This window comes from Pelophylax lessonae (assembly GCF_965119305.1).
Source record: "Pelophylax lessonae genome assembly, contig: HAP1_SCAFFOLD_377, whole genome shotgun sequence".
Classification (NCBI taxonomy): domain Eukaryota; kingdom Metazoa; phylum Chordata; class Amphibia; order Anura; family Ranidae; genus Pelophylax; species Pelophylax lessonae.
This window is the reverse complement of record NW_028119967.1, coordinates 67972-92158: the sequence shown is the minus strand read 5'-3', so window position 1 is coordinate 92158 and position 24187 is coordinate 67972. Positions and strand designations below refer to the sequence as shown.

The following is a 24187-nucleotide window of genomic DNA, read 5'->3' as shown; positions in this document are numbered from 1 at the left end:
TGGGTTAGTCAACAACGGCTTACCACTTTTCAACAACAAACAATGGAAACTACAAACCGGAGTCTTTTATTGAGTTTCTAGTGAAGGCCATGAATTGAACTTTGTCTCTGGGGTCATTCAGTTCATAATTCTTCACATGTAATATGAAAAATATGCCTATTTCTTACCATAGTCCTGACAACCCCCTACCCTGATCATTGGTATTTTTAGATATTTATTGCTGGCTGGACTATATATAATCTCTGTGCGCCAATATCTCCTTCCTCCATTATCAGATACACAGGATCTCCATCTTCCCTACTAACAGAACGGCGATCTACCTTGTTTATATTGGTGGACAACTGTTCTGCCTCTCTCGGGAACGATTGCCGGGTACCAACGGACACCGCATCCGCCAAACCCACTGATTGGCTCCTGCTGTGTCCAGTGGAAGATGGGCGCCAGCGGTGCGTGTGCACACCACAAACCCAAAAATGCAGATGATGTACAGGTACGTGATTCTGTGCTGAACGGCTGCCCTACCGCAGTACATGTATGGGGGGTAGTCAGAGAAAAAACTCTTCCTGATAAAGAGACTATGACCTGGTGGATTGCATGCAGAACTCCTGTGCCCAGCTGAGGACATTTAGGGCCTCCTGTGCCCAGCTGAGGATATTTAGGGCCTCCTGTGCCCAGCTGAGGACATTTAGGGCCTCCTTTGTCCAGCTGAGGACATTTAGGGCCTCCTGTGTCCAGCTGAGGACATTTAGGGCCTCCTGTGCCCAGCAGAGGACAAATAGGGCCTCCTGTGCCCAGCTGAGGACATTTAGGGCCTCCTGTGCCCAGCTGAGGACATTTAGGGCCTCCTGTGCCCAGCTGAGGACAATTAGGGCCTCCTGTGCCCAGCTGAGGACAATTAGGACTTCCTGTGCCCAGCTGAGGACATTTAGGGCCTCTTGTGCCCAGCTGAGGATATTTAGGGCCTCCTGTGCCCAGCTGAGGACATTTAGGGCCTCCTGTGTCCAGCTGAGGACATTTAGGGCCTCCTGTGTCCAGCTGAGGACATTTAGGACCTCCTGTGCCCAGTAGAGGACAATTAGTACCTCCTGTGCCCAGCTGAGGACAAATAGGGCCTCCTGTGCCCAGCTGAGGACATTTAGGACCTCCTGTGTCCAGCTGAGGACATTTAGGACCTCCTGTGCCCAGCTGAGGACATTTAGGGCCCTAAGATTGAAGATGTGGTGGATGTCTCCTTTTGGTTTGGGAACTGTGATAAGCGTAGAACTCCTGGAACTCTTCTGGCCCCAGACAAAGAAATGCAGATGACGTACAGGTACGTGATTCTGTCCAGAACGGCCGCCCTGCCTCAGTACATGTACGTGAACATGAAAACGGAGCCTCTAATATAAGTGTTAATTCTTTTATGTTTGAAACGTACATAAGGAGTGAAACATTTCCCGCACTCTGAACATGAAATAGGACGCTCGCCCGTATGAACTTTCTGGTTTCTAAGAAATAAAAATGTGTTTGGAAAACATTTCCCGCACTCGTAACATTAAAAAGGGCGCTTACCTGGGTGTAAGTAGGTTCTTTCTTAGTTAAACATTTCCCACACTCTGCACAAGATTAGAGACGCTTGCCTCTATAAACTTTCTGGTGTCTAACAGGTAAACGTTTGAGCGCAAAACATTTTCCACACTCTGAACATGAATAGGGAGTCTCACCTGTGTGTATTCTCTAAAGGCTAAGAAGGTTTCCTTTATTATTAAAACATTTCCCGCCCTTTGAACATTAACAGGGAAGCTCTCCCGTGTGGATTCTCTGATGGCGAAGAAGGTGTCCTTTACGATTAAAACATTTCTCGCACTCTGAACATGAATAAGGACGCTCACCTGTGTGTATTCTCAAATGCATAAGAAGAGTTCCTTTCTCATTAAAACATTTCCCACACTCTGAACATGAATAGGGACACTCACCTGTGTGTATTCTCTGATGCCTAAGAAGGTTTCTTTTATCATTAAAACTTTTCCCGCACTCTGAACATGAATAGGGATGCACACCTGTGTGTATTCTCTGATGGGTAAGAAGGTGTCCTTTACGAATAAAACATTTCCCACACTCTGAACAAGAATAGGAACGCTCACCTGTGTGTATTCTCTGATGGCTAAGAAGGTTTCTTTTATTATTAAAACATTTCCCACACTCTGAACATGAATATGGAAGCTCCCCTGTGTGTATTCTCTGATGGCTAAGAAGACTTCCTTTCTGAGTGAAACATTTCCCACACTCTGAACATGAATAGGGAAGGTCACCTGTGTGTATTCTTTGATGCATAAGAAGGTTTCTTTTCTGTTTAAAACATTTCCCGCACTCTGAACATGAATAGGGAAGGTCACCTGTGTGTATTCTCTGATGGCTAAGGAGGTTTATTTTCTGTTTAAAACATTTCCCGCACTCTGAACATGAATATGGAAGCTCCCCTGTGTGTATTCTCTGATGGATGAGAAGACTTCCTTTTTGATTAAAACATTTCCAGCATGCAGAACATGAATAGGGACGCTCCCCTGTGTGTATTCTCTGGTGCTGAAAAAGGTATCTTTTCTGTTTAAAACATTTCCCGCACTCTGAACATGAGAATGAATTGTCTCCTGTATGAACCCCTTTATGGTATAAAGAAGATTCCCTGAGATGAGATGGTTTCCCGCACCCGTCGGCACTGTCAGATATTAGAGGACTATGTGAAGTATCAGGAGATTCCAATGATCTCCTCCAATGGTGAGGTCTGTCATGTATATTATGAGGAACGGGATTTACTTCTGGAGAAGATGCCATGTCATTATCTTCTGTAGTCACATCTTCCTCCGATGTCCTTCTATTCCCACCACAGAGTCCGTCTGTCAGAAGACAAGAAAAATTACCAAGAGTTTTCCACACTCATATACACTGCTCAACACTTTTTAATCAGAGTATAGCATCAAGTCAGGGAAACTCCTGGGATATTCATCTGCTCAGTCAAGTAGCAGAGGGGGTTGTTACCAACAGGTGCACTAGATGGGCAACAATGAGACGACCTCCAAAACAGGAATGGTTTTACAGGTGGAGGCCACTGACATTTTCCATACTCATCTTTTCTGAGTGTTTTTTTCTTTTAAATCAGAAAAAGTTTTATTATAAAGAAAGAAAAGTCCATTCCATTCGGTACACAATATTTCCGCTTTGTACAGTCATAGACACAGCGATCGTAACCTTCATATATAGTCACTCCTGCATGTTTCCATTCCCCACCTCCACTGACTCCACCCACTCCCCCAACATCTCACTGACTCCACCCACTCCCCCAACATCTCAATGACTCCACCCACTCCCCCAACATCTCACTGACCCCACCCACTCCCCCAACATCTCACTGACTCCACCCACTCCCCCAACATCTCCTTGGCCTGCGCCTTATCCCGTTCCCTCCTGTTTATTCATTCCTAGGACTCATCCTACAGGAGTTAGGGAGAGTGGGATGAAGAGTCGAGTTCAAAGTGGTTGTTGCCAGCGGCAACGGATGGACTTTTGTTGGGACTGTAATCTGTTCTCTCAAGAAATGTGCAGGAGAGTTAGAGAAGGAGAGTTGCATCACGCTGTACAAAAGGTCTGCGTCTGCTTAACAGTGAATGGTGCAAGTGCGGAAGGAGAAAATGAAGGCCCAGGGCACGTGGATCGGTGTGACGGGGGCCATGTTTGTGCCAGTGCTATACAGAAAATTGTTGACCGTGCAACTAATGACAGCGGGACACTTTTCAAAGATAGTATGGGAAGAGTTGTCGGTACAAATGCTATGAAGAGGAATGTCGGCCATCCAATGTCTGACAGCGGGACAATTCTCCTAAATAGCAAAGGGGGGTCAGTTGGCCTGGAGAGATGGAGGTGCAACTGAGGCCCAGGTACAGACAAGGATGGCGGATGCGTGCGGATTGAAGACTACGATCTGCTTTACAGTGACTTTCATGCTGGCTGAGCTGAGTTGGAGCGGCAATGAAAAGGTTACTGTACCGCGTGGGAAAGCGTGCGCTGGAGAGATCTGACTAGCAGAAGGAGCCACCGCCAAAGAATCAGCTAATCTGGAGTTGTGGGCGGAAACACCGCCCACGCACAGCCAATCTGGTAAGAGGAAGGAAGTCTATAAATTACTTCCACTTTCGTGTGTAGCTGAGAGGGAGACACGTGTGTGGAGAAGCAAGATGGCGAGTGCCAGAGTGAGCTGGAGTGCGGAGGCTATCCCACGTGTTGGCGGAGATCCTGCAGAGCAGGCCGGAATGTCGACTTCGACCCTGTGGGACACTGGGGTGCAATTGGTGCCCGATGGAAGACTGGCGTTGTGTACCGGAGTAGGCGTGGAACACTTGGGCCTGGTATGTAGTCAATGCCTGAATGTTACCATGCGGATGCAAGTGTGTGGCCAGTGCGGGCACTGTGGCAATCTACTGAAGCGGGCGGAGAAGAGTGAAGGTCAGCCCAGGAGACTGAATGTGACATGGGAGACCGGGGTCACTCGTGCTCTGTTGGCCTCTGAATCAGGACTCTTCGTGGGCAGAGGAAGAGGAGTGCTCAGGGTGCTGATGGAACTGGGCTCAGTAACATCTGCCAGTGCTACAGTGTGCCACACGAGAGAAACCTGTACTTCCGAGGCTGTGTGCATGCAGGTAGTGAGGGCCGGGGAGCGGCCACCTGATGTACAGAAGACTGCAGTGGCAGACACCAGGTCTGCTCCAACAAAGGCAAAGGGGAGTCGATGGCCTGCGGTGACCAGGGCTGTGAGTCTGAGCAGCGAGGAAGAGGCCGGGGTCATTTATGTGGGGTCTCCTAGTTTCCAGCATCGCTACAGATCCTTGGAGGAGGGGATCGATGTCTGTAAATCAGAGGAAGAAACCGAGTGGGACTGGGGGGGTTGAATGAACGGAACAGTTCGGCCAGTCCAAGTGTTCCTGATGAGGAGACTAGAAATTCTGTAATACGTGGACAATGTGCTAAGAATCTGGGGTTCTGTGTGGCCTACTCTAACCAGGTCCCAGATCTATCCCCTCCTCGGACCTATGCCCGGGCTCAGGAACAAAATGAGGCCTATGCATCTCTCATCATTAAGGAGGAGACCCTGTATTCCCCACCTGGGAGAGGCAACAGACAAACCCTCCCCAGGTTCTCCAGACTACAACGGCTGATACATAGGAAGGTGGCCTTAGAATATGGATATGATTATCCTTATGCTCCAAGGGAGATTGAGGCCAGGAGAGAGGCTTGGTGTGATGAGGCTGTGTGGGACTTCCTTTACATCCCAAAACTCCACCGCAACCAGTCAAAGCCGGAGTTATGGAAAACCTTCCAATCTGTAAAGGCTAAATGGAACTTTGGGCGGCCCATCGATATAGACGGAGTGGAGGTTCACCGCCCAGACGGATCTGGCCAGGCATGGTCCATCCATGTAAAAGACTCAGAGGGAAAAGTTGTGCGAATCCTCAGGGAGCTTTTGGTGTGTGCTGCCTGCGCGGGGATCTATTGAGAGCTGAGACCCTGGTGAGACACTATGCATGCATGCTGACTGCCCTGCTCCCCCTAGATGGGGTCTGCTCATGGTGCCCCTGACCGAATGAGAGTGGAGCCTGGAACCTGAAAGCACTTCCTTTGGGGACCATCATCCGCATACCCCAGTGTGGGGACAGCTGTGTAAGACCCAGGGTGACTCTTGGGTCAAAGAGTGAGGTGAGAGGCCATTCTAGCTGGTGGTGGGGGTGTCTACACGGTCACGGAGGTGTATATCACAAGCTTCCTTATGGGATCTATATGATGGACTGTTTCTGTCACATTTATTTGCACAATATATAATTTGCACTATCCAAGGACTTTATTTAGCACTGTCATTGAAGGCATGGTGATTTATGCACTGTGATTTTTATGATTTGTGTTTATGCACATTATTCTGTCTGGCGCAGCACTGTTGGAGTATATTGAATCCCACATCCTGACTACTATTACTAAGGACACAGGATGCTGAGTTTAGTGAGGCTGGCTAGCCTGAGTTTGCTTACTTGCTTACTGAAGAAGAGGGGCCGGAGAGCCCGATTGTAAAGTGTACAGTGATGTTTCAAGTTTTATCATTGTTGCTAGGGCCCAAGCCCTATTTCCAATACCCCTTTCCCTTCCATCCTTGCAAAAGGGATTGGGAAATCTACAATTACCACTGCTGAGTGGTTCCACTAAAGAGGGCCAACCCTCCAACTTTAAAAAAGAAGAGACCCTTACTAAAGGAGGACTCTTGTGATACTATAACTGTGCTAAAAAGGAGACCCTTTGGGCCATCGGGCCAGGATCATGTAACACCTCAAGATAAAAGGACACTCTGTGGAGTAGTTAGGTCATCGGGCTGAAGAGGAGAATTCTTTGCAAAGAGACACTGTTTACAAAGATGCCTTGTGAAGATTCTATTGGGCCAACGGGCCAGTAATGGAACTTTGTTGGGTTGCTACCCAGGGAGAACGGGTAGTGGCCTAAGGTGTCTTCGGTGGGGGGTGCCCTAGTGCCAGGGGCCCCTGAAGAGACTGTTAACACCCACAAGTCAGACAGGTTGCTCAGGCTCCAGCAAATACCTTGTCCTTAAGAAGACATGTAGCCTCGGTGCTACAGGTGTGAGGGACACTGTGAGCATCAGTCGGATGGACTCCACATGTCTTTCAGAAAATTGTGGGCGTGGCTGAAATGGAAGAAGAGTCAGTGCCCGGGTGGTAAAGGGACTGTGTCTGTTTCAGTCACTCATTGTGGCTAGAAGGTAGATAGTTAGCTTGACAGGGTTTGGTTGTCACCTGTACAGGAGTGGAGCTGAACGCCTAGTCAAGCCTACCGGAGGTGATATCTGCCAGGATGTGTAGCTAGGGATCTTGGGTGAGAAGGTCGCCTCTGAGGAGAGGGCATTCTCACTATATTAGGTAGAATGTTATTAATATGCAAATGTTGGAAGTGTTAACCTTTAATTCTTCCTTTGCAGGCTTGCACGGGATGTCCGGGTCTGACAAGGCCCTCCATTTTTGAAAAGTGAATGTTATAGTTAGCTAGTTAGTCAGGTTGACATGTTACCCACTCAAGCAGAGTTTTGTTTGATGGGGGGTGCATTAATTTTTGTGAATATTTGTACAGCATATCTATATTTTTCTTTTTATTTTTGTAGGAAATTTTTGTAGGGGGCGGCTGCCCCAGAGCCAGTGAGGACATGGCTCGTTTGGTGGGGGGTGGATGTAGCACCCTCCTAGTCAGGTGCTAGAGATTGAGTATAGTTTTGGCTCTGTCTGCCTATCAGAGGAGCAGCAGGTAAATTCTATATTGCACTCTGCTTATCAGGGAGCAGGATCTGTGAGTTAGGTCTGCTCAGTGTGCCCGGTGTGTGATTCATCTGGTCTAAGGGAGTGTCCCCAGCTGATCCAATGGGGAGGCACATTGGATGCTGGAGGAAACCTGGCCAATAACATACAGGCTTTTGATACAGCTCCAGGGATTGGCACAGATGGGTTGTCTTGGTGAATTGTGCGGTAGGGTATAAAAAGCCAGGGGCACATGAGGTAGAGGTCTTTTGGCGGGAAGCAAAGTCCCAGAAGGAGGGTGGTGGCTGCCTCCTCTTCTGCAGCAGTGGGTGATGGTTACAGGCAGTCAGCCTGGTGAACCAGTGGAGAGGAGCTGAACCCAGAGGTCCAGGAGAGCTGACTGGAGGAGTTGGGGCACTGCGAGAATCTGGAAAAACTGTATCGTGAGTACAGAGGATCTTGCCCAGGGGTCTGCCCAAGAAGGGGACCACTCCGGAGTTTATAGTCAGTGGACGGGTGTCAGCTAGTACAGAGAAAGGGGGTACTGGGGGAGTACCCTGAGGAGAAACACAAATAGGAACACTTACCTCAGCTTCATTCAAGTGGCAGGATGAAGTAGCGGCCTTGCCGCATTCTCAAGCTAGAAGTCCTCTGAATTGTGAATAGTTCATCAGTTGGAGTATCCCACTCATCCCTTCTCCTATCCCAATATGAAATAAAACCACAAAAACAACTAACCCTAGACTGATCATTGACTGAGCCAAGAACATAAAGTGTTAAGATTTCTGCAAGTTCTGCAAGCAGTTGCTACGGGTAACCCAAGGGAATCCTTAAAGTGTGAAAATTCAGCAGTCCTCTAGGGGGCAGGGCTACACCTTATATACCATTCTTCATTTATTCAAGAAGGCTGCCGGGCCGGGGGGGGGGGGGATCGGGGGCCCGTCCCTTGGCTCTTTCCAACCACAACCCCACATAGGCGCACGCTCAATCATCCGGCTCCTTGCTGGTGAGTGTCTTAGCATTTTTTTTGCCATCTCTTAGTAAATTGCGGCCTCTCTCTGTGGGATTGCCCCCTTCTCTTTCACTCTCTCATATTCTTTGCTTGCCTGGCTTTCCTTTCTTCCTCTCTCATACCATCTTTGCCTCCCCTCTTTTTATCTCCATTATCTTCATACCCCCCCCCCCCCCTGCCCCTTACTACTTAGGGCAACACCATGCTAAACTGGATCTCCCAGATCTATTCTGCCCCTGCCGCCCAGGTTAAGGTGAACGGTATCTTATCGGATTACTTCACAATTACGAGTGGGACAAGATAGGGGTGCCCCCTGTCACCCTTACTCTTCGCATTATCACTAGAAACCTTTTTATGTAGAATACGCCTCCACCTGGATATCTCAGGCATGACTGTTGGGGTGACCCAGCAGAAAATATCAGCGTTTCCAGACGACATGTTATTTTCCCTCATGAATCCCATAATTTCTCTACCGAATCTTCTTCATGAGTTTGAGGCATATGGCACTCTGTCCAATCTAAATATCAACTTTACTAAATCTGAAGCTATGGGAGTAGGCTTATCAAACCCCCTCCTCCACCAACTGCGATTGAATTTTAGGCTAAAATGGACGAACTCAGCGCTGAAATATCTGGGCACTCTCATACCACCCAAAATTTTCACCCATCTTCACGCTCAACTTTCTCCCCCTCCTAAACAAAAGTCCACATTCTATAAGATAAATTGAATTCTGGCCTCCATTCATGGTTTGGAAGATGCAACGTTATTAAAATCTGCATACTCCCTAAGTTCCTATACCTCTTTCAAGCACTTCCAATATTCATCTCTTCACAATACTTTAAACAAGATGACACCCTACTAGTGGATTTTATCTGGGCACATAAGCGACCTAGGCTATGTAGGAGACTGCTCTTGCTTCCTAAACGACTAGGTGGACTGGCAGTGCTGGACTTATGCAAGTACTATCAGGCTACACAATTGGGGAAACTCAGACTGGTGTCGTCATGGTGAAGCGAAGCTTTGGCCCAGACTAGAACAGGCCCAATGCGACATACCCCTCCATAGAGCTCCATCGTGCCATCATTCAGTACCAGACTCCATAAGACGCCATCCCCTCATAGGTCACATGATAAGAACCTGCTCTAAATTATTCACACAACTTTCACTTTCCCCGACGCACTCGCCACTGACACCCATACTGGGGAATCCCCAGTTTACCCCGGGCTACCAAGATAAAACATTCAGGACCTTGATGGAGTCAGGCTATTTCCAAGCCTCCCATTTTTCCACATCATCTAGTTGGCCTGCACCCAAAGACCTCATGGATTCCTCGGGACCCTACCGTCTAGATTTCTGGAGGGCATTGCAACTCCATAATTTTTTAAACTCATTGCCACCTCCCAGTGAACGCAACACACAACTTACACCCTTCGAAGAACATTGCTCTCAAGACGGAATACTGACACAGGTATTATCCACGACCTATGCATTACCGATCACACCCCAGGGGACTTACCAACCCCCATTCTTAGCTAAGAGGCATGGGATTTAGACTGTAACTTTAATCCAGACCAACAAAATCACATCATTCCATTTACATTTACATCATCCATCTGCACGTAAATACAAGAAACCAACTTCAAACTCCTAACAAGGTGGTACCACACGCCGTCAAGGTTGAGCAGATTCTTCCCCACACTCTCTGATCAGTGCTGGAGATACCAGGAAGGGCCAGGGGACACTCCTACATGATTTTTGGTTGTGTCCTAAACTAGTGGAGTTCTGGAAGACAGTACATGAAAAGTCTCAGAGGTTTATAAACCGACCCCTCCCCAATGACCCTGCTCTCTTCCTTCTCCATGCCTTTAACATCCCGGTCCAGACCTATAAAAATTCTGTCATTTGTCACCTTCTAAATGCTGCTAAAATGTGCATCCCTCTTAAATGGAAAAACCCACAGGCCCTGACTGTTGGCATGTGGCTCAAAGAAATAAATAGAATGGAAAACCTTGTTCTCTCGACATGTCCCCAACACGAACGATATACCAAAACCTGGGGTCAAGGGAATATATTTAAACAATAAACTATCAGAGCAAAACCAAGTGCAATGATGATAAATTCAATGTGCATAAAAATCAATGTGCATCAAAATATATATCAGCAATCAATGTGCATGAAAATGACCGGCAGCATACACTAATCGTGTCCTCACCTCACAATCAAAGTAATATAAATAAAACGTGATGTGCCAGAAGTGCACAAAATAATTGAAGTGACCGTATAAACAATACAGTGTCCAAGTTTACAATTCAAAAAATGCCGTGTTCAAAAGATGCCGTGCTCAAAAGCAATGTGTTCAAGTGTCCATATATCAACTAGAAAGCCTTGATCCCGTGAGAGATAATAATAAACACCAGTGTGTTGAATCCCTTCACCAGAAAGATTGGCCTCTCATCTCAATATATGACCCAAAACAGGCCGGGATTAGCCTAAATGTTGATAATGGACTCCAGGGATGACTCTCCAGCCTTTCACCTCCGGAGGCTGGAGAGTCATCCCTGAAGTCCATTATCCCCATATAGGCTAATGCCGGCCCGTTTTGGGTCATATATTGAGATGAGAGGCCAATCTTTCTGGTGAAGGGATTCAACACACTGGTGTTTATTATTATCTCTCACGGGATCAAGGCTTTCTAGTTGATATATGGACACTTGAACACATTGCTTTTGAGCACGGCATCTTTTGAACACGGCATTTTTTGAATTGTATACTTGGACACTGTATTGTTTATACGGTCACTTCAATTAATTTTGTGCACTTCTGGCGCATCACGTTTTATTTATAATGGAATATATTTGTCCTCTCTGATGAAGGCTGCTCTGTAATTAAGGGTGGCAATACTAAAGAGACCTTATGTTGAGTTTGGGGGAGCTCTAAAATATTGGTGGAAAGTATTGCTGATGTAGGGCCATAGCTTTACCAATGCTAACCCTCCTAACCCCCCCCCCCCCCTCCACACCTCCTTACCCCTTCCCCACTCATCCCACCTACTTATCCTCTTCTGCCTCTCTCTAGGTTTCTTTTACTTCCCTCTCTCTTTCCACTACTTATTCACTTTACTCCTTCCTTCTTCTATACGTTATGCAAAACTGAAACGGACAACTCCGGGTACTTTCTAGTCCTGCATAACTCCTCCCATTAGAGGAATTGTAGAACACCTCTTATTCTACGACCGATGTAGATCTCAACCTTATGACTGAATTGTCTTCAATGTTGTAATACACTGTCTCAGCATATGTTCTATAAGCAATGTTACTGTTTATTATGCCTGGAAGTTGTCTTTCATACAAATAAAAGAATTGAAAAAAAAAAAAAAAAGAGATCTGACATGGATCAATGATACAACCTTACCCAACCAAACATCACTAAGTAATAATGCTATTGAAATTATTACAATTTTATTGTTTGGAATATGACGTTATATTGAGGAATGGAGATGGACCTTTCATGTGGTGTACAGTATCTCCTCCTCATTTGTTTGGAACATGACATTAGACTCAGGCATGGGGCAGAAGGCCCAAAACTCATAACCTAGGTGCCTATATCATGCACATTTTTTTTGCCAGCCGAATCCCAGAATCTCCATAAATCCAGTCTAGAGACATAAATTGTGTCTGCAGCACAGAGAAGGAAGATTATCTGAGAGAAATACAGGAATACAGGACGGGGAACACAGCTCATGTAAGTGACCAAGATATTACAGGCTGATATCACCCAGTCCCCGCCCCACTCTGGACCAATCAGTGCACAGTATGGGTGGAGGAATGTATTTAGTGTTAATGACTACAGTTGAGCGGACACCTGGATGTCCGTGTTCAGCGGGTTCGGCCGAACCTGAAAAAAAAGTCTGGGTCCGTGTCCCGGACTTTTTCCGAACTTTTCCCGGACACCGAACCCCATTGAAGTCAATGGGGACCCGAACTTTCAGGCACTAAAATGGCTCTAAAACACCAATGGAAAGGGCTAGAGTGCTGCAAATGGCAGCAAAACGTAGTTAAGAGCATGGCAAGTGCTCTGCAAACGAATGTGGATAGGGAAATAACTTAAAACAACAAAAAAAAAAAACAGAAAAATAAAACAATGTTCTTCATCTGTGAAGGATGAGGCCCATATGGAGTAGGAGGGAGGTTGAGGTGGTGGTGGATGTAGCGGTGTCATAGGCGTGCGCACAGGGTGTGCCGGGTGTGCCTGGGTACACCCTAATCACCTAGGGCACATTAGCATTATCGCTCTGTTTGCCAGTGAGGAGATGGGAAATATCTCCCTCGGACCTGCTCTGCCATAAGAGAAGTGCCACACACTTCTATTTCACTTTGCCAGCAGGGAGAGTAATGTACCGGGGCCATATACATGTAGGCAAACACATGCATGTGTATTTAAACTTTGGGGTGCACACCCTAATGCAATAGGCTGCGCACACCTATGGGCGCTGTAGGTGGAAGCGGCGGTGGAGGAGGACAAGGTAGCCAACACTGCTTTTTTTCAGTCATTTTAAATGAGGGTACACCCCAAAAGAGTGAGAAAGATCAAAAATAGAACAATGGCTGGGTAAGGTCGGTATCCATCTCTATTCTGCACAAGGTACGGAAAAGTCCTGTGGGATCCATGCCTGGTTCATTTTAATGAACGTGAGCTTGTCCACATTGTCTCTGGACAGGCGGCTGCGCTTGTCTGTGATAACGCCCCCAGCCGTGCTAAATACACGTTCAGATAATACACTGGCTGCAGGGCACGCCTGCACCTCCAAGGCGTAAAGGGCAAGCTCAGGCCATGTGCCCAATTTGGAGACCCAGAAGTTGAAGGGGGCAGACCCGTCATTCACTACATGTAGGCGTGTGCACACATACTGCTCCACCATGTTGGTGAAATGCTGCCTCCTGCTAAGACGTTCCATATGAGCTGCTGGTGCTGCTGTTTGTTGTGGCGTGCTGACAAAGCTTTTCCACATTTCGGCCATGCTAACCCTGCCTTCTGAGGTGCTGGCGGTGCCCTGGTTGCGTTGGCGACCTCTTCCTCCTCCTCCTCCTCTGCCTTGGCCTTGTGCTTCCACTGTGGCCCCGCTGTCAGGTGGGAATGCCAGCAGCATCGCGTCTACCAGCGTGCGCTTGTACTCGCGCATCTTGCGATCGCGCTCCAGTGAGTGAATTAAGGACGGTACGTTGTCCTTGTAACGGGGATCCAGCAGCGTGGCCACCCAGTAATCAGCACAAGTTAGAATGTGGGCAACTCGGCGGTCGTTGTGGAGACACTGCAGCATGTAATCGCTCATGTGTGCCAGGCTGCCCAGAGGCAACGAAAGGCTGTCCTCTGTGGGAGGTGTATCGTCCGTGTCCTCTGTATCCCCCCAGCCACGCACCAGTGATGGCCATGAGCTGGCCTGGGTGCCACCCTGCTGTGAACATGGTTCCATCTCCTCCTCCATCTCCTCCTCCTCATCCTCCAGAACTGTGCCCCTGCTGGACAATTGTGTCCCTGGCGTTTGTGGGTGCAGGAACCCACCCTCCGAGCCACTTGCGAATGACTGCCCTGAAAGCCTTGGAAATGTTACCTATTCATCCTCCTCCTCCTGTGCCACATCCTCTTCCATCATCGCCCGAATCATTTTTTGAAGGAGGCATAGAAGTGGGATAGTTAAGCTGACAACGGCGTCATCGGCACTGGCCATGTTGGTGGAGTACTCAAAACAGCGCAACAAGGCACACAGGTCTCGCATGGAGGCCCAGTTATTGGTGGTGAAGAGGTGCTGTTCTGCAGAGCGACTCACGCGTGCGTGCTGCAGCTGAAACTCCACTATGGCCTGCTGCTGCTCGCACAGTCTTTCCAGCATGTGCAAGGTGGAGTTCCACCTTGTGGGCACGTCACATATGAGGCGGTGAGCGGGAAGGCTGAAGTTATGCTGCAGCGCTGACAGGCGAGCAGCAGCAGGGTGAGAACGCCGAAAGTGCGCACTGATGGCCCGCACTTTCTGTAGCAGCTCTGACATATCGGGGTAATTTTTAAGGAACCTCTGCACCACCAAATTCAGCACATGCACCAGGCAAGGGATGTGCGTCAAACCGGCTAGGCCCAGAGCTGCTATGAGATTTCGCCCGTTATCGTACACCACCAGGCCGGGCTTGAGGCTCGCTGGCAGCAACCACTCATTTGTCTGCTGTTCCATGCTCCTCCACAACTCCTGCGCGGTGTGTGGTTTTTCCCCCAAACAGGCAAGTTTTAAAACTGCCTGCTGTCGTTTACCCCTGGCCGTGCTGAAGTTGGTGGTGAAGGTGTTACACTGACCGGATGAGGAGGCGGTAGAGGATGAGGAAGCAGAGTAGGAGGAGTTAGGAACAGGAGGCAAACTGAAGCGCCCTGCAATCCTCGGTGGTGGAAGGACATGCGCCAAATTGCTATCTGCCTCAGGCCCATCCGCCACTGCATTTACCCAGTGTGCCGTTAGGGAGATATAACACCCCTGACCAAGCTTACTGGTCCACGTATCGGTAGTTAGGTGGACCTTGGCACAGATGGTGTTGCGCAGTGCAAACCTAATTTTTTCCCCCACTTGGTTGTGCAGGGAAGGGATGGCTTGCCTGGAAAAGTAGTGGCGGCTGGGCACGACGTACTGTGGGACAGCCACCGACATAAGGCTTTTAAAACTGTGCGTCTCCACCAGACGGAATGACAGCATTTCAAAGGCCAAGAATTTTGAAATGCTGGCATTCAGGGCCAGGGATCGCGGGTGGGTAGGGGGGTACTTCCTCTTCCTCTGAAGTGTTTGGGAGATGGAAAACTGAACGCTTCCACTGGACATTGTGGAGATGGTTGGTGACCAAGGTGGTGGTGTTGCTGACAGATCGTCTGTTTGCGGGGTGGCAGGTGCCGGTATCACTACAGATGTGGATGGAGAGGCCGAGACTGCAGCAGAAGAGGAAGCAGGAGGAGCCAGAGACCTTTCTTGGTTTTGAAGGTGTCTACTCCACTGCAGCTCGTGCTTTGCACTTAGATGCCTGATCATGCAGGTTGTGCTCAGGTTGAGAAGGTTTATGCCTCGCTTCAGGCTCTGATTGCACAGGGTGCAAACCACTCGTGTCCTGTCATCAGCACATTTTCTGAAGAACTTCCACGCTAGAGAACTCCTTTGAGCTCGCTTTGGTGCGCTCGTTCCCTTGCTGCGTTGGGCAGTAGCAGGCGTAGTGTCTAGGGCACGGCCGCTCCGCTTCTGCACCCTGCTCCCTCTTCTGCTGTGCTGGTGGCTCTGTGCGACCACTGCTTCTTCCTCCAAACTACTCAGGTCACCTGCATGACCTTCATTCCATTTGGGGTCGAGGACCTCATCGTCCTCCACATCATCTTCCACCCAGTATTCACCCCTGCCCTCCTTGTCGGTCTCCACAATTCTGAATGCCGCAGCAGTTGGCACCTGCGTTTCGTCATCATCGGAGACGTGCTGCGATGGTCCTTCTATGTACTCATCTTGAGAAATAAGTGGTTGGGCATCGCTGCACTCAATCTCTTCCACTTCTGGGGCAGGGCTAGGTGGATGGCCCTGGGAAACCCTGCTGACAGAGTCATCAAAAAGAAGAAGAGACTGCTGCATGACTTGGGGCTCAGACTGCTTGCCTGATTTGCAAGGAGGGGGTGAGGTGAAAGACGGTTGGACATTGGCTGCAGGTGCCAACTCTGAACTTTCTGCAGTAGACTGGGTGGGAGACAATGTGAAGGAACTGGAGGCACTGTCAGCAACCCAATCTACTATCGCCTGTACTTCTTCTGGCCTCATCACTTCTAGAGGCGCATGATGCCCTACCAAATACTGCTGCAGGTTCTGTCGCCTATTTACATTTGAGAAAGGTGTTTCACTTGTGCGTATAGCTGGCACAGATCGACCACGTCCTCTTCTTGCAACAGGAGCTCTACCAGCAGCACCACGACCCAGGCCACGGCCCTTATTTGACGGTCTCCTCATATTTCTGTAATTTATGATCTTGCCCTAGAAAGGTGTTTATTGAATAGCGGAACAAAACAACAACAGTATCGCACGGGTGTATCTCACAGTCAAATATGCAAACTATGCCGCAATTTTATTTTTTTTACCCCAAAAGGGTGTATATTGAATAGCGGAATAGAAAAAAGGATAAAAAACGGTGTATCTCACACGTACAAACACAGAATAGGCCCCGATTAAATTTTTTTGTACCCTAAAGGGAGGATGAGGAAGAGGAGTAGGAGGAGTTCGGAACAGGAGGCAAACTGAAGCGCCCTGCAATCCTTGGCGGTGGAAGGAGATGCGCCAAACAAATTTAAAAAGGTGTATCTCACATGTACCGATACAGACTATGCCGTAATTTAATTTTTTACACTCCAAAAGGGTGTATATTGAATAGCGGAATAGAAACATTTTTATAATACAGTGTATCTCACACGTACAAACACAGACTAGGCCCCGATTACAATTTTTTGTACCCTAAAGGCAGGATGAGGAAGAGGAGTAGGAGGAGTTGGGAAAAGGAGGCAAACTGAAGCACCCTGCAATCCTCGGCGGTGGAAGGAGATGCGCCAAACAAATTTAAAAAGGTGTATCTCACATGTACCGATACACACCATGCCGTAATTTAATTTTTTACACTCAAACAGGGTGTATATTGAATAGCGGAATAGGAAAAATTTTACAAAACGGTGGTGTATCTCACACGTACAAACACAGACTAGGCCCCGATTACAATTTTTTGTACCCTAAAGGCAGGATGAGGAGTAGGAGGAGGTCCGAACAGGAGGCAAAATGAAGCACCCTGCAATAGAAAATATGATATCAAAAGGTGTATGTATCTCACACGTACAGACCCAGACTAGGCCCAAATTACTATTTTTTGTACCCCCAAAGGCAGAATGAGGAGTAGGAGGAGTTCGGAACAGGCAGGAGGCAGACTGAAGCACCCTGCAATCCTCGGCAGTATGAGATGCGCCCCAAAAATTGGAAAGGTGTATCTCACACGTACCGATACAGACTATCCCGCAATTTAATAGTTTTTACCCCAAGGGTGTAGATTGAATAGCGGAATAGAAAATATGATATAAAATTGGTGATTTTTCAATAGCACATGTGAACAGCAGTGTCTTATATCAGTCAGCTCTGCTGCAGGCTATGGAGGGAAAAAAAAAGAAAATTCCCCTTTAAGTTTGTAATTTTTAAATAGATTAGTACAAACTATGCCACAATTTAATTTTTTTAACCCAAAAGGGTGTATATTGAATAGTGGAATAGAAAAAAAGTGTATAAATTTTGAAATCACTCAATAATAGCACATGTGAACACAGCAGTGTATTATCCCTCCTCCTCAGCGGGCAAAAAGATTGTGTTCACACCACCCCACACACAGCAAAATCGATGTGGACCACTGACCCTGCCTATCTCCAGCCTCGCCCTAAAATGATCAATAAGATCGGTCACTGTCGGCACTGCAAACCCCCCCCACACAGCAAAATCGATTGTAGAACACTGACCCTGCCTATCTCCAGCCTCACCCTAAAATGCCCTAACAACTCGCCCTGCCTGCAGCACTCTGACCTGTCCCTGATTCTGAATTATTTTTGGACACAATATAATTTATGACTGTCTGTCCCTAATCAGCAGCCAGCACGTATGATGTGTGCTCTGTCCCTGTACTACAGCAGAATGACGCAGTGGCGCTCGGTCTCGAACTTATAAAGACTTGGTCACATGCTTCAGATGGCCAATCACAGCTACTAATACATTTGTAGGCATGGCTGGGATGGCTTAAAGCACACCAGTTAAACGCTTGTTGGTTGGCTGTTGAAAGCCCGCCATTAAAAGCGCGCCAATACATACAAACCCAGAAATAAAATGACCGAACACGGATTTTAAACCCGAACATACAGTAAAGTTTTCGGGTCCATGTTCGGGTAACAAAAATCCAATTATTCGGTACGAACACGAATAATACAGTCCGTGTTCGCTCAACACTATTAATGACCCACCTCTACTGATCTCTGTAGGAGTGTCCTCCTCTATAAATGTCCCCGTTATTCCATCCTCCTCCATAGACTGCTGATCATCTCTCACATACTTCTCTTCTTCTTCTTCTTCTTCTGCTTTCACCTCAAATTCTATATCGATTGGATCTCCACTCTAAACCAAGAAAATGAAAGAGAATATCATCTGTAAAATATAAGATTTATTATTGTGACATCACAAAAAAATCCACACATGGTCTCCATGAGTCTGTGTTTTATAATCTCTGTCTCACCAACCTTATAACAGTGAGGGATGGTGTGACCTTCCTGTGTGGAATCCTGGGAATACAGAGGACGGGGACATCTCACTGGTGGGTTTCTGGTATTAGGTGGCTCCATCATATCCTTGTGTCCTTCTGAAAACTCCTCCATCACTCCATACTCCTTATCCTCTTTATACTCTTCTTTAACATCAATATTATCATCCCCGAGGATTGCTCTCTGAATATATAATAAAACATTTCTTATAACATATATACTGTATATAAATTAGAACTACCAATCATTGACCATCATCTACCTGATGATGGTGGGGGATGGTGTGACCTTCCTGTGTGGATTCCCGGGAATACAGAGGACGGGGACATCTCTCTGGTGGGTTCCTGTAGCTTGATGACTCCTCCGTGGTTTCCTGGTACAGATCTTTGTGTCCTTTTGGAAACTCTGACTCCTCCATCACCCCATCCTCGTCATCCTCCTCTTTTATCTCTTCTTTAACCTCAACTTTAGAATCTCTCAGGTTTCCAATCTGAATATATAATAAAAATAACATCAATGGTAACAATGCAGATAATGTACAGATCCTAATGATACTATCAGTGATTGTTCCTCATCTACCTGATGATGGTGAGGGATGGTGTGACCTTCCTGTGTGGAATCCCGGGAATACAGAGGACGGGGACATCTCTCTGGTGGGTTCCCATTACTGGATCCATCTGTAGGAAACACACACACTGACTGAATACATTGTTTCTATGTGTTTATCAGATGATGGGGGATCTAGGTGGAGCCTCCGTACTGCTCTCTCCTTTACAATAAAGTCTCCTCTTACCCGGTGATGTGAGGGGTGGCTGCTTCTCCATCATGACGTCCTTGTAGAGATCCTTGTGTCCTTCTAAATACTCCCACTCCTCCATGGAGAAATAGACAGTGACATCCTGACACCTTATAGGAACTTGACACACACAATGATACAGTCACCATCCAGACACATCCCTTGTCTGTTACTGGATAATGTCCCAGAATTCCCAGCACCGCTCACCTCTCCTCCATGATCTCTCTGGTGACTTCTAGAATCTTCTTTGTATTTCTCTATTCTATCAGGGGGGGGAGGTGGAGGCAATGTGATGGTCATATGATCTCCAGACTTCACAGGAGGAAAACTCTAGATCTGAACACAAATAGTAAAATCAAATGAAATTCCCAGAATCCTCCTCACCCCACCATTCGGGTTTCCATTTGATTAAAGCCCCACCTCAGGCTGAGGTATAGTTTACCAACACAGGACCCCCACACTACGCAGGTTAAAAGCTTGTTTCAGGCATTCTGACATCATTACATACAACACAGGACCAATAGATCCACTTTGCTAATGAGGATGCCAAGGGACCGCCTACATCCTAAGAGCATGAGAAAAAAAAAGCCAGATGGATGGACATTGGGGGGAGGAGCTGTGAGGTCAGTGTGATGTCATAGGACATATAGACTCTGAATGGAGGGACATTTAGATGGGGAGATTTGAGGGGCCCTCTATATGAGGATCCTGTGCAAACCAATCATTGTTCCTGGGTGCCTCCCACTTCTCCTAAAATGAAGAGTGAACTTTGACCTTTACCATACAGAGATCTGTCAGGAGTGTGAAATAAGCTCTCATGTGATCAGGTGACGTGCGGAGGAACGGAGTGTAAATAGCAGACAATTTTCTCCAGAGCTCTGAATGGTGGGGATGGATTTTGCTGCATGCTGGTGCCAAGTTTCCACCCCCCAGGGTCACTGCAGGTGTGGAGAAAAGCTGTGTAAGAGAATATGGAGGAGAGATGAGGAGGAGATCCAGGAATCAGGATAAAGGTCAGGACAAGCAACAGACGAGCGCATCCAAGAGATGAAGCCGGGGTCACTACACAGAAAATCTATCCAAGGAAACAACAGGCAGGACGAGGAATAGCAAGAAGGAGCTCAGAGACAAATGAGAATATTGCTCAGCCAATGGGAGATTATCTCAGCATGACTTACATAATGAAGGAGATAAGGGGGAGGGGAGGTGACCATAGATACATGGAAATTCAGCTGGTTTAGCAGGGATCGATCACATTTCCATCCATGTGTGGTCAGCTTTGGAAGCAAGATATATTAATCATCAACTGATCCCCTTGAAGGGGTTAATCTACTTATTACCTCCTCTGCCGCCAATTCCTGCAGTGTCTCCCTCTACGTTCTATGGAATGTCCTCTTTACCTAACATCACTTCCTGTCTGTATTCCATAGAGACTTCCTGTCTGTATTCCATAGAGACTTCCTGTCTGGGTAGAAGAGAGATCACCACTTTGTGGAGCTTAGAGGAACTGCAGCCCTGAGAAACCTCTCATAGTGTGAACACGGCCATGTGCTATGTGTGTATTAGTGATGGGAAGTTCGACTCTTTGAAATGAATCGGTTCATTTCGAGTCACTCACTGAAATTAACCGATTCATTGAATCGAATCTTCGGTTCACTTGCTGAGTCTACTGACAAGCAGGTGAACTGAAGCTCCGACTCAACTCTATTCAAATGAGCTGAATGAGAAGAGTGACTCATACGTTTGGCAGCTCTCTGGGGATGTTTTCTTTGATTTAAGCTCCTCAGAGCTGTCTCAAGCCTACGGTATGTCAGACACAATACACTTTTTCAGATTAGCCAGCATTATCACGTTCAGGACTTCAGGTGACAGCTGTATATATTTAAAGCAGGTTTCTGTGCATGTGAACTGCATTCTGATGGGCAAACTTCACAGTTAACATTGCCAGCTATCAGATTTGACCAGTTTTTACAGATTATGCACAGGAATAACGATCAGATTTTATTACTGTGTGCGGGTACTTTGGCCACAGTAATAAAATTAGACTTTTATTGCTATGCATGCGCTGTAAAAACTGGACAAATCTGATAGCTGGCAAAGTTAACTGTGAAGTTTGCCCATCAGAATGCAGTTCACATGCACAGAAACCTGCTTTTCATGTATACAGCTGTATGTGCTGGTGATGAACGGTTCTTAGTGTACTGTGCTAACAGAGACCGACTCATAGGTTTCAATTCTTTTGACTCAGTAACTCGTGTACTGAACTACTGAATGATTCGACTCTTCTCCCTGAACGGTTCAATACAAGCTTGTGTTTCTGGCCAGTCCTTCAGTGTGCTGGCCTGGGAGACGCTGATTGGTTAGAGGGAGGAGCTGAGCTCCTCACTCCAGGATCATATTACCATCAGCCCAGAGCAGCTCTCCTTCACTGAATATTGAACTGTTTCCTACCGAGTCGTTCATGAACTGGACATCACTAGTGTGTATGTACTGTATATCCTTCCCCTTTCTCTCCTCCCTGAGTGTGTATGAAGAGGCGGAGCTCCTGCTGGAACAGCGGTTGGAGGAGGAAGCCGAGTCTAGGAGGGAGACTGACAGAAAGCGCAGCAGACTTGCAGGAGTGAGCGAGGAGGATCCAGTTCCTTTGCCATCGGAGGTGAGGAGAGTGTGAAGGATGTTTGTGACTCTGGTAGCTGAAAAGCTGGGAGTCATATTGCTCTGGTGAGTGGGGAAGCACTACTAAGGGGGCGCCCTCACCATCACGTGTGTAAGAGGTGGAAGAAGGCGTGGCTACACTACAGCTGGCACAGTTTGGAGCACGGAGAACTTTCACACCTTATCAACTTTTCATTCATTTGTGAATTTATATTAACAAAATAAGTTCACTGAAGTAGAAAGTGGAACTTGCAGAGAACATTATATTGAGCACAAAATATTGTATGATTACATGAAATTTCACAGATTTTTAGTTTATTTAATATAGCAGCAAAGATTATAAGAATAATGAAGTAGGTGTAAAGCGGAAGCAGTAGGTCTGCAGAGAATATTATTTTGAGCCCCTAGCACTTTATATATGAATGTAGCCACATATTTTAGTGTATTTATGATAATTTATGTGCACACACAATAGGACAGCGCTGTGACACATAATGCTCTTCTAGTTGATAAAGGGAATTCTTACCTTTGTTACAGCAGCAGTCCGGTGGAAGTTATTTTTGTAGGTATTTGAGTTGTTACACATAGCGCAGTTTTTTCCCATTTATATTGGTGACATAATTTCCCAAATCTGGGGATCAGGAGCCATTTCCACCCTTTACTCTCGGCTGGGGTTCTTTGTATCCATGTAACAGATGTTCTACATCTACATGACTAAATCTGTGATCAATTTTACTGCCAAATCAAAGTTGCCAAAATGTCTCCCCCCCCCCCCCCGAGCAGTAATATATTTCTCTCCCCCTTGGTGGGAGTGGAGATGACCCATCTATAAGGATATACAGTACATACACACATAGCACAAGGCTGTGTTCACACTACCAGACGTTTCTCAGAGCTGCAGTTGCTCTGAGCTCCACAAGGTGGTGATCTCACTTCTACCCAGACAGGAAGTCTCTATGGAATATAGACAGGAAGTGATGTCAGGTACAGACAGGAAGTTCCGGGTGAGAGGTGAGTCGGGAAGACATAGAGAGAAGAGACGTTGCTGGAAGAGGCAGCAGAGGAGGTAATAAGATCTTATTTTCTATTTACACCCAGTAACCCCTCTCCCCCGTCATGTCTGTCCTGTGACGTCTTTTACCTCCAGCAGATGATGATACACACATATATAGTGTGGAAACCTAGATTAACCCCTTCTGGGGGATCAGTTGATGAATAATATATCTTGCTTCCAAATCCGGCCATACATGGTTCAGTTTTATCGTTCAGCCAGCAGGATGAGTAAAAAAAGCTACACTCATTCCCCATCCACACATTGGAGGGGGATGGGAGAGTCCTTTTATCCGGCAGTGACCACACATGGATGGAAATGTGACCGATCCCTGCTGAACCAGCTGAATTTCCATGTATCTATGATCACCTTAAGTTGACTTCCTCCCCTCCCCCTCATCGCCTTCATTATGTAAGTCATGCTGAGATAATCTCCCATTGGCTGAGCAATATTCTCATTTGTCTCTGAGCTCCTTCTTGCTATTCCTCGTCCTGCCTGTTGTTTCCTTGGATTGATTTTCTGTGTAGTGACCCCGGCTTCATCTCTTGGATGCCCTCGTCTGTTGCTTGTCCTGTCCTTTATCCTGATTCCTGGATCTCCTCCTCATCTCACACCCAACATAAAGAATGTAACTTGTGATCCAGGTGGCCAAATTTGTACTAGAATCCCAAACCCCAAGGATCATAGAAAACACTAATGCCCCGTACACACGTGCAGATTATCTGAAGACTTTTGTCTTCAGATTTACCTTTTCTATGTAGTGCAAGGGCCTGCCGGATTGCATACAAATTGAAAGTGTTTAGATTTGACCTCATATTATATGGTTTTGGTAAGTCTGCAGACAAAAGTCTTCAGATAATCTGCACGTGTGTACGGGGCATTAACTGTCCAGATTAAATATTTTCTCACTGGGACCATAGTGCTTAAAAAAATACCGACCTTCATATTACCTCCTGATATCCTCATCCTATTATTGTACAACCAATACCAATCCAGATAATTCTCTGTTATCAATATTATCTGTCTAC

The 24187-nt window shown here is 46.9% G+C and overlaps 1 pseudogene across 1 annotated transcript; it reads right to left on the bottom strand.

Moving 5' to 3' along the window:
- Positions 1–1605: 1605 nt before the first annotated feature.
- Positions 1606–19578, bottom strand: LOC309543827 (annotated as a pseudogene). The gene is made up of 7 exons: positions 19451–19578; positions 19237–19334; positions 18920–19147; positions 18637–18840; positions 18263–18514; positions 10074–10107; positions 1606–2639 (listed from the first exon to the last, which is right to left on the bottom strand). The product of its transcript is annotated as an uncharacterized misc_RNA (transcript).
- Positions 19579–24187: the final 4609 nt, after the last annotated feature.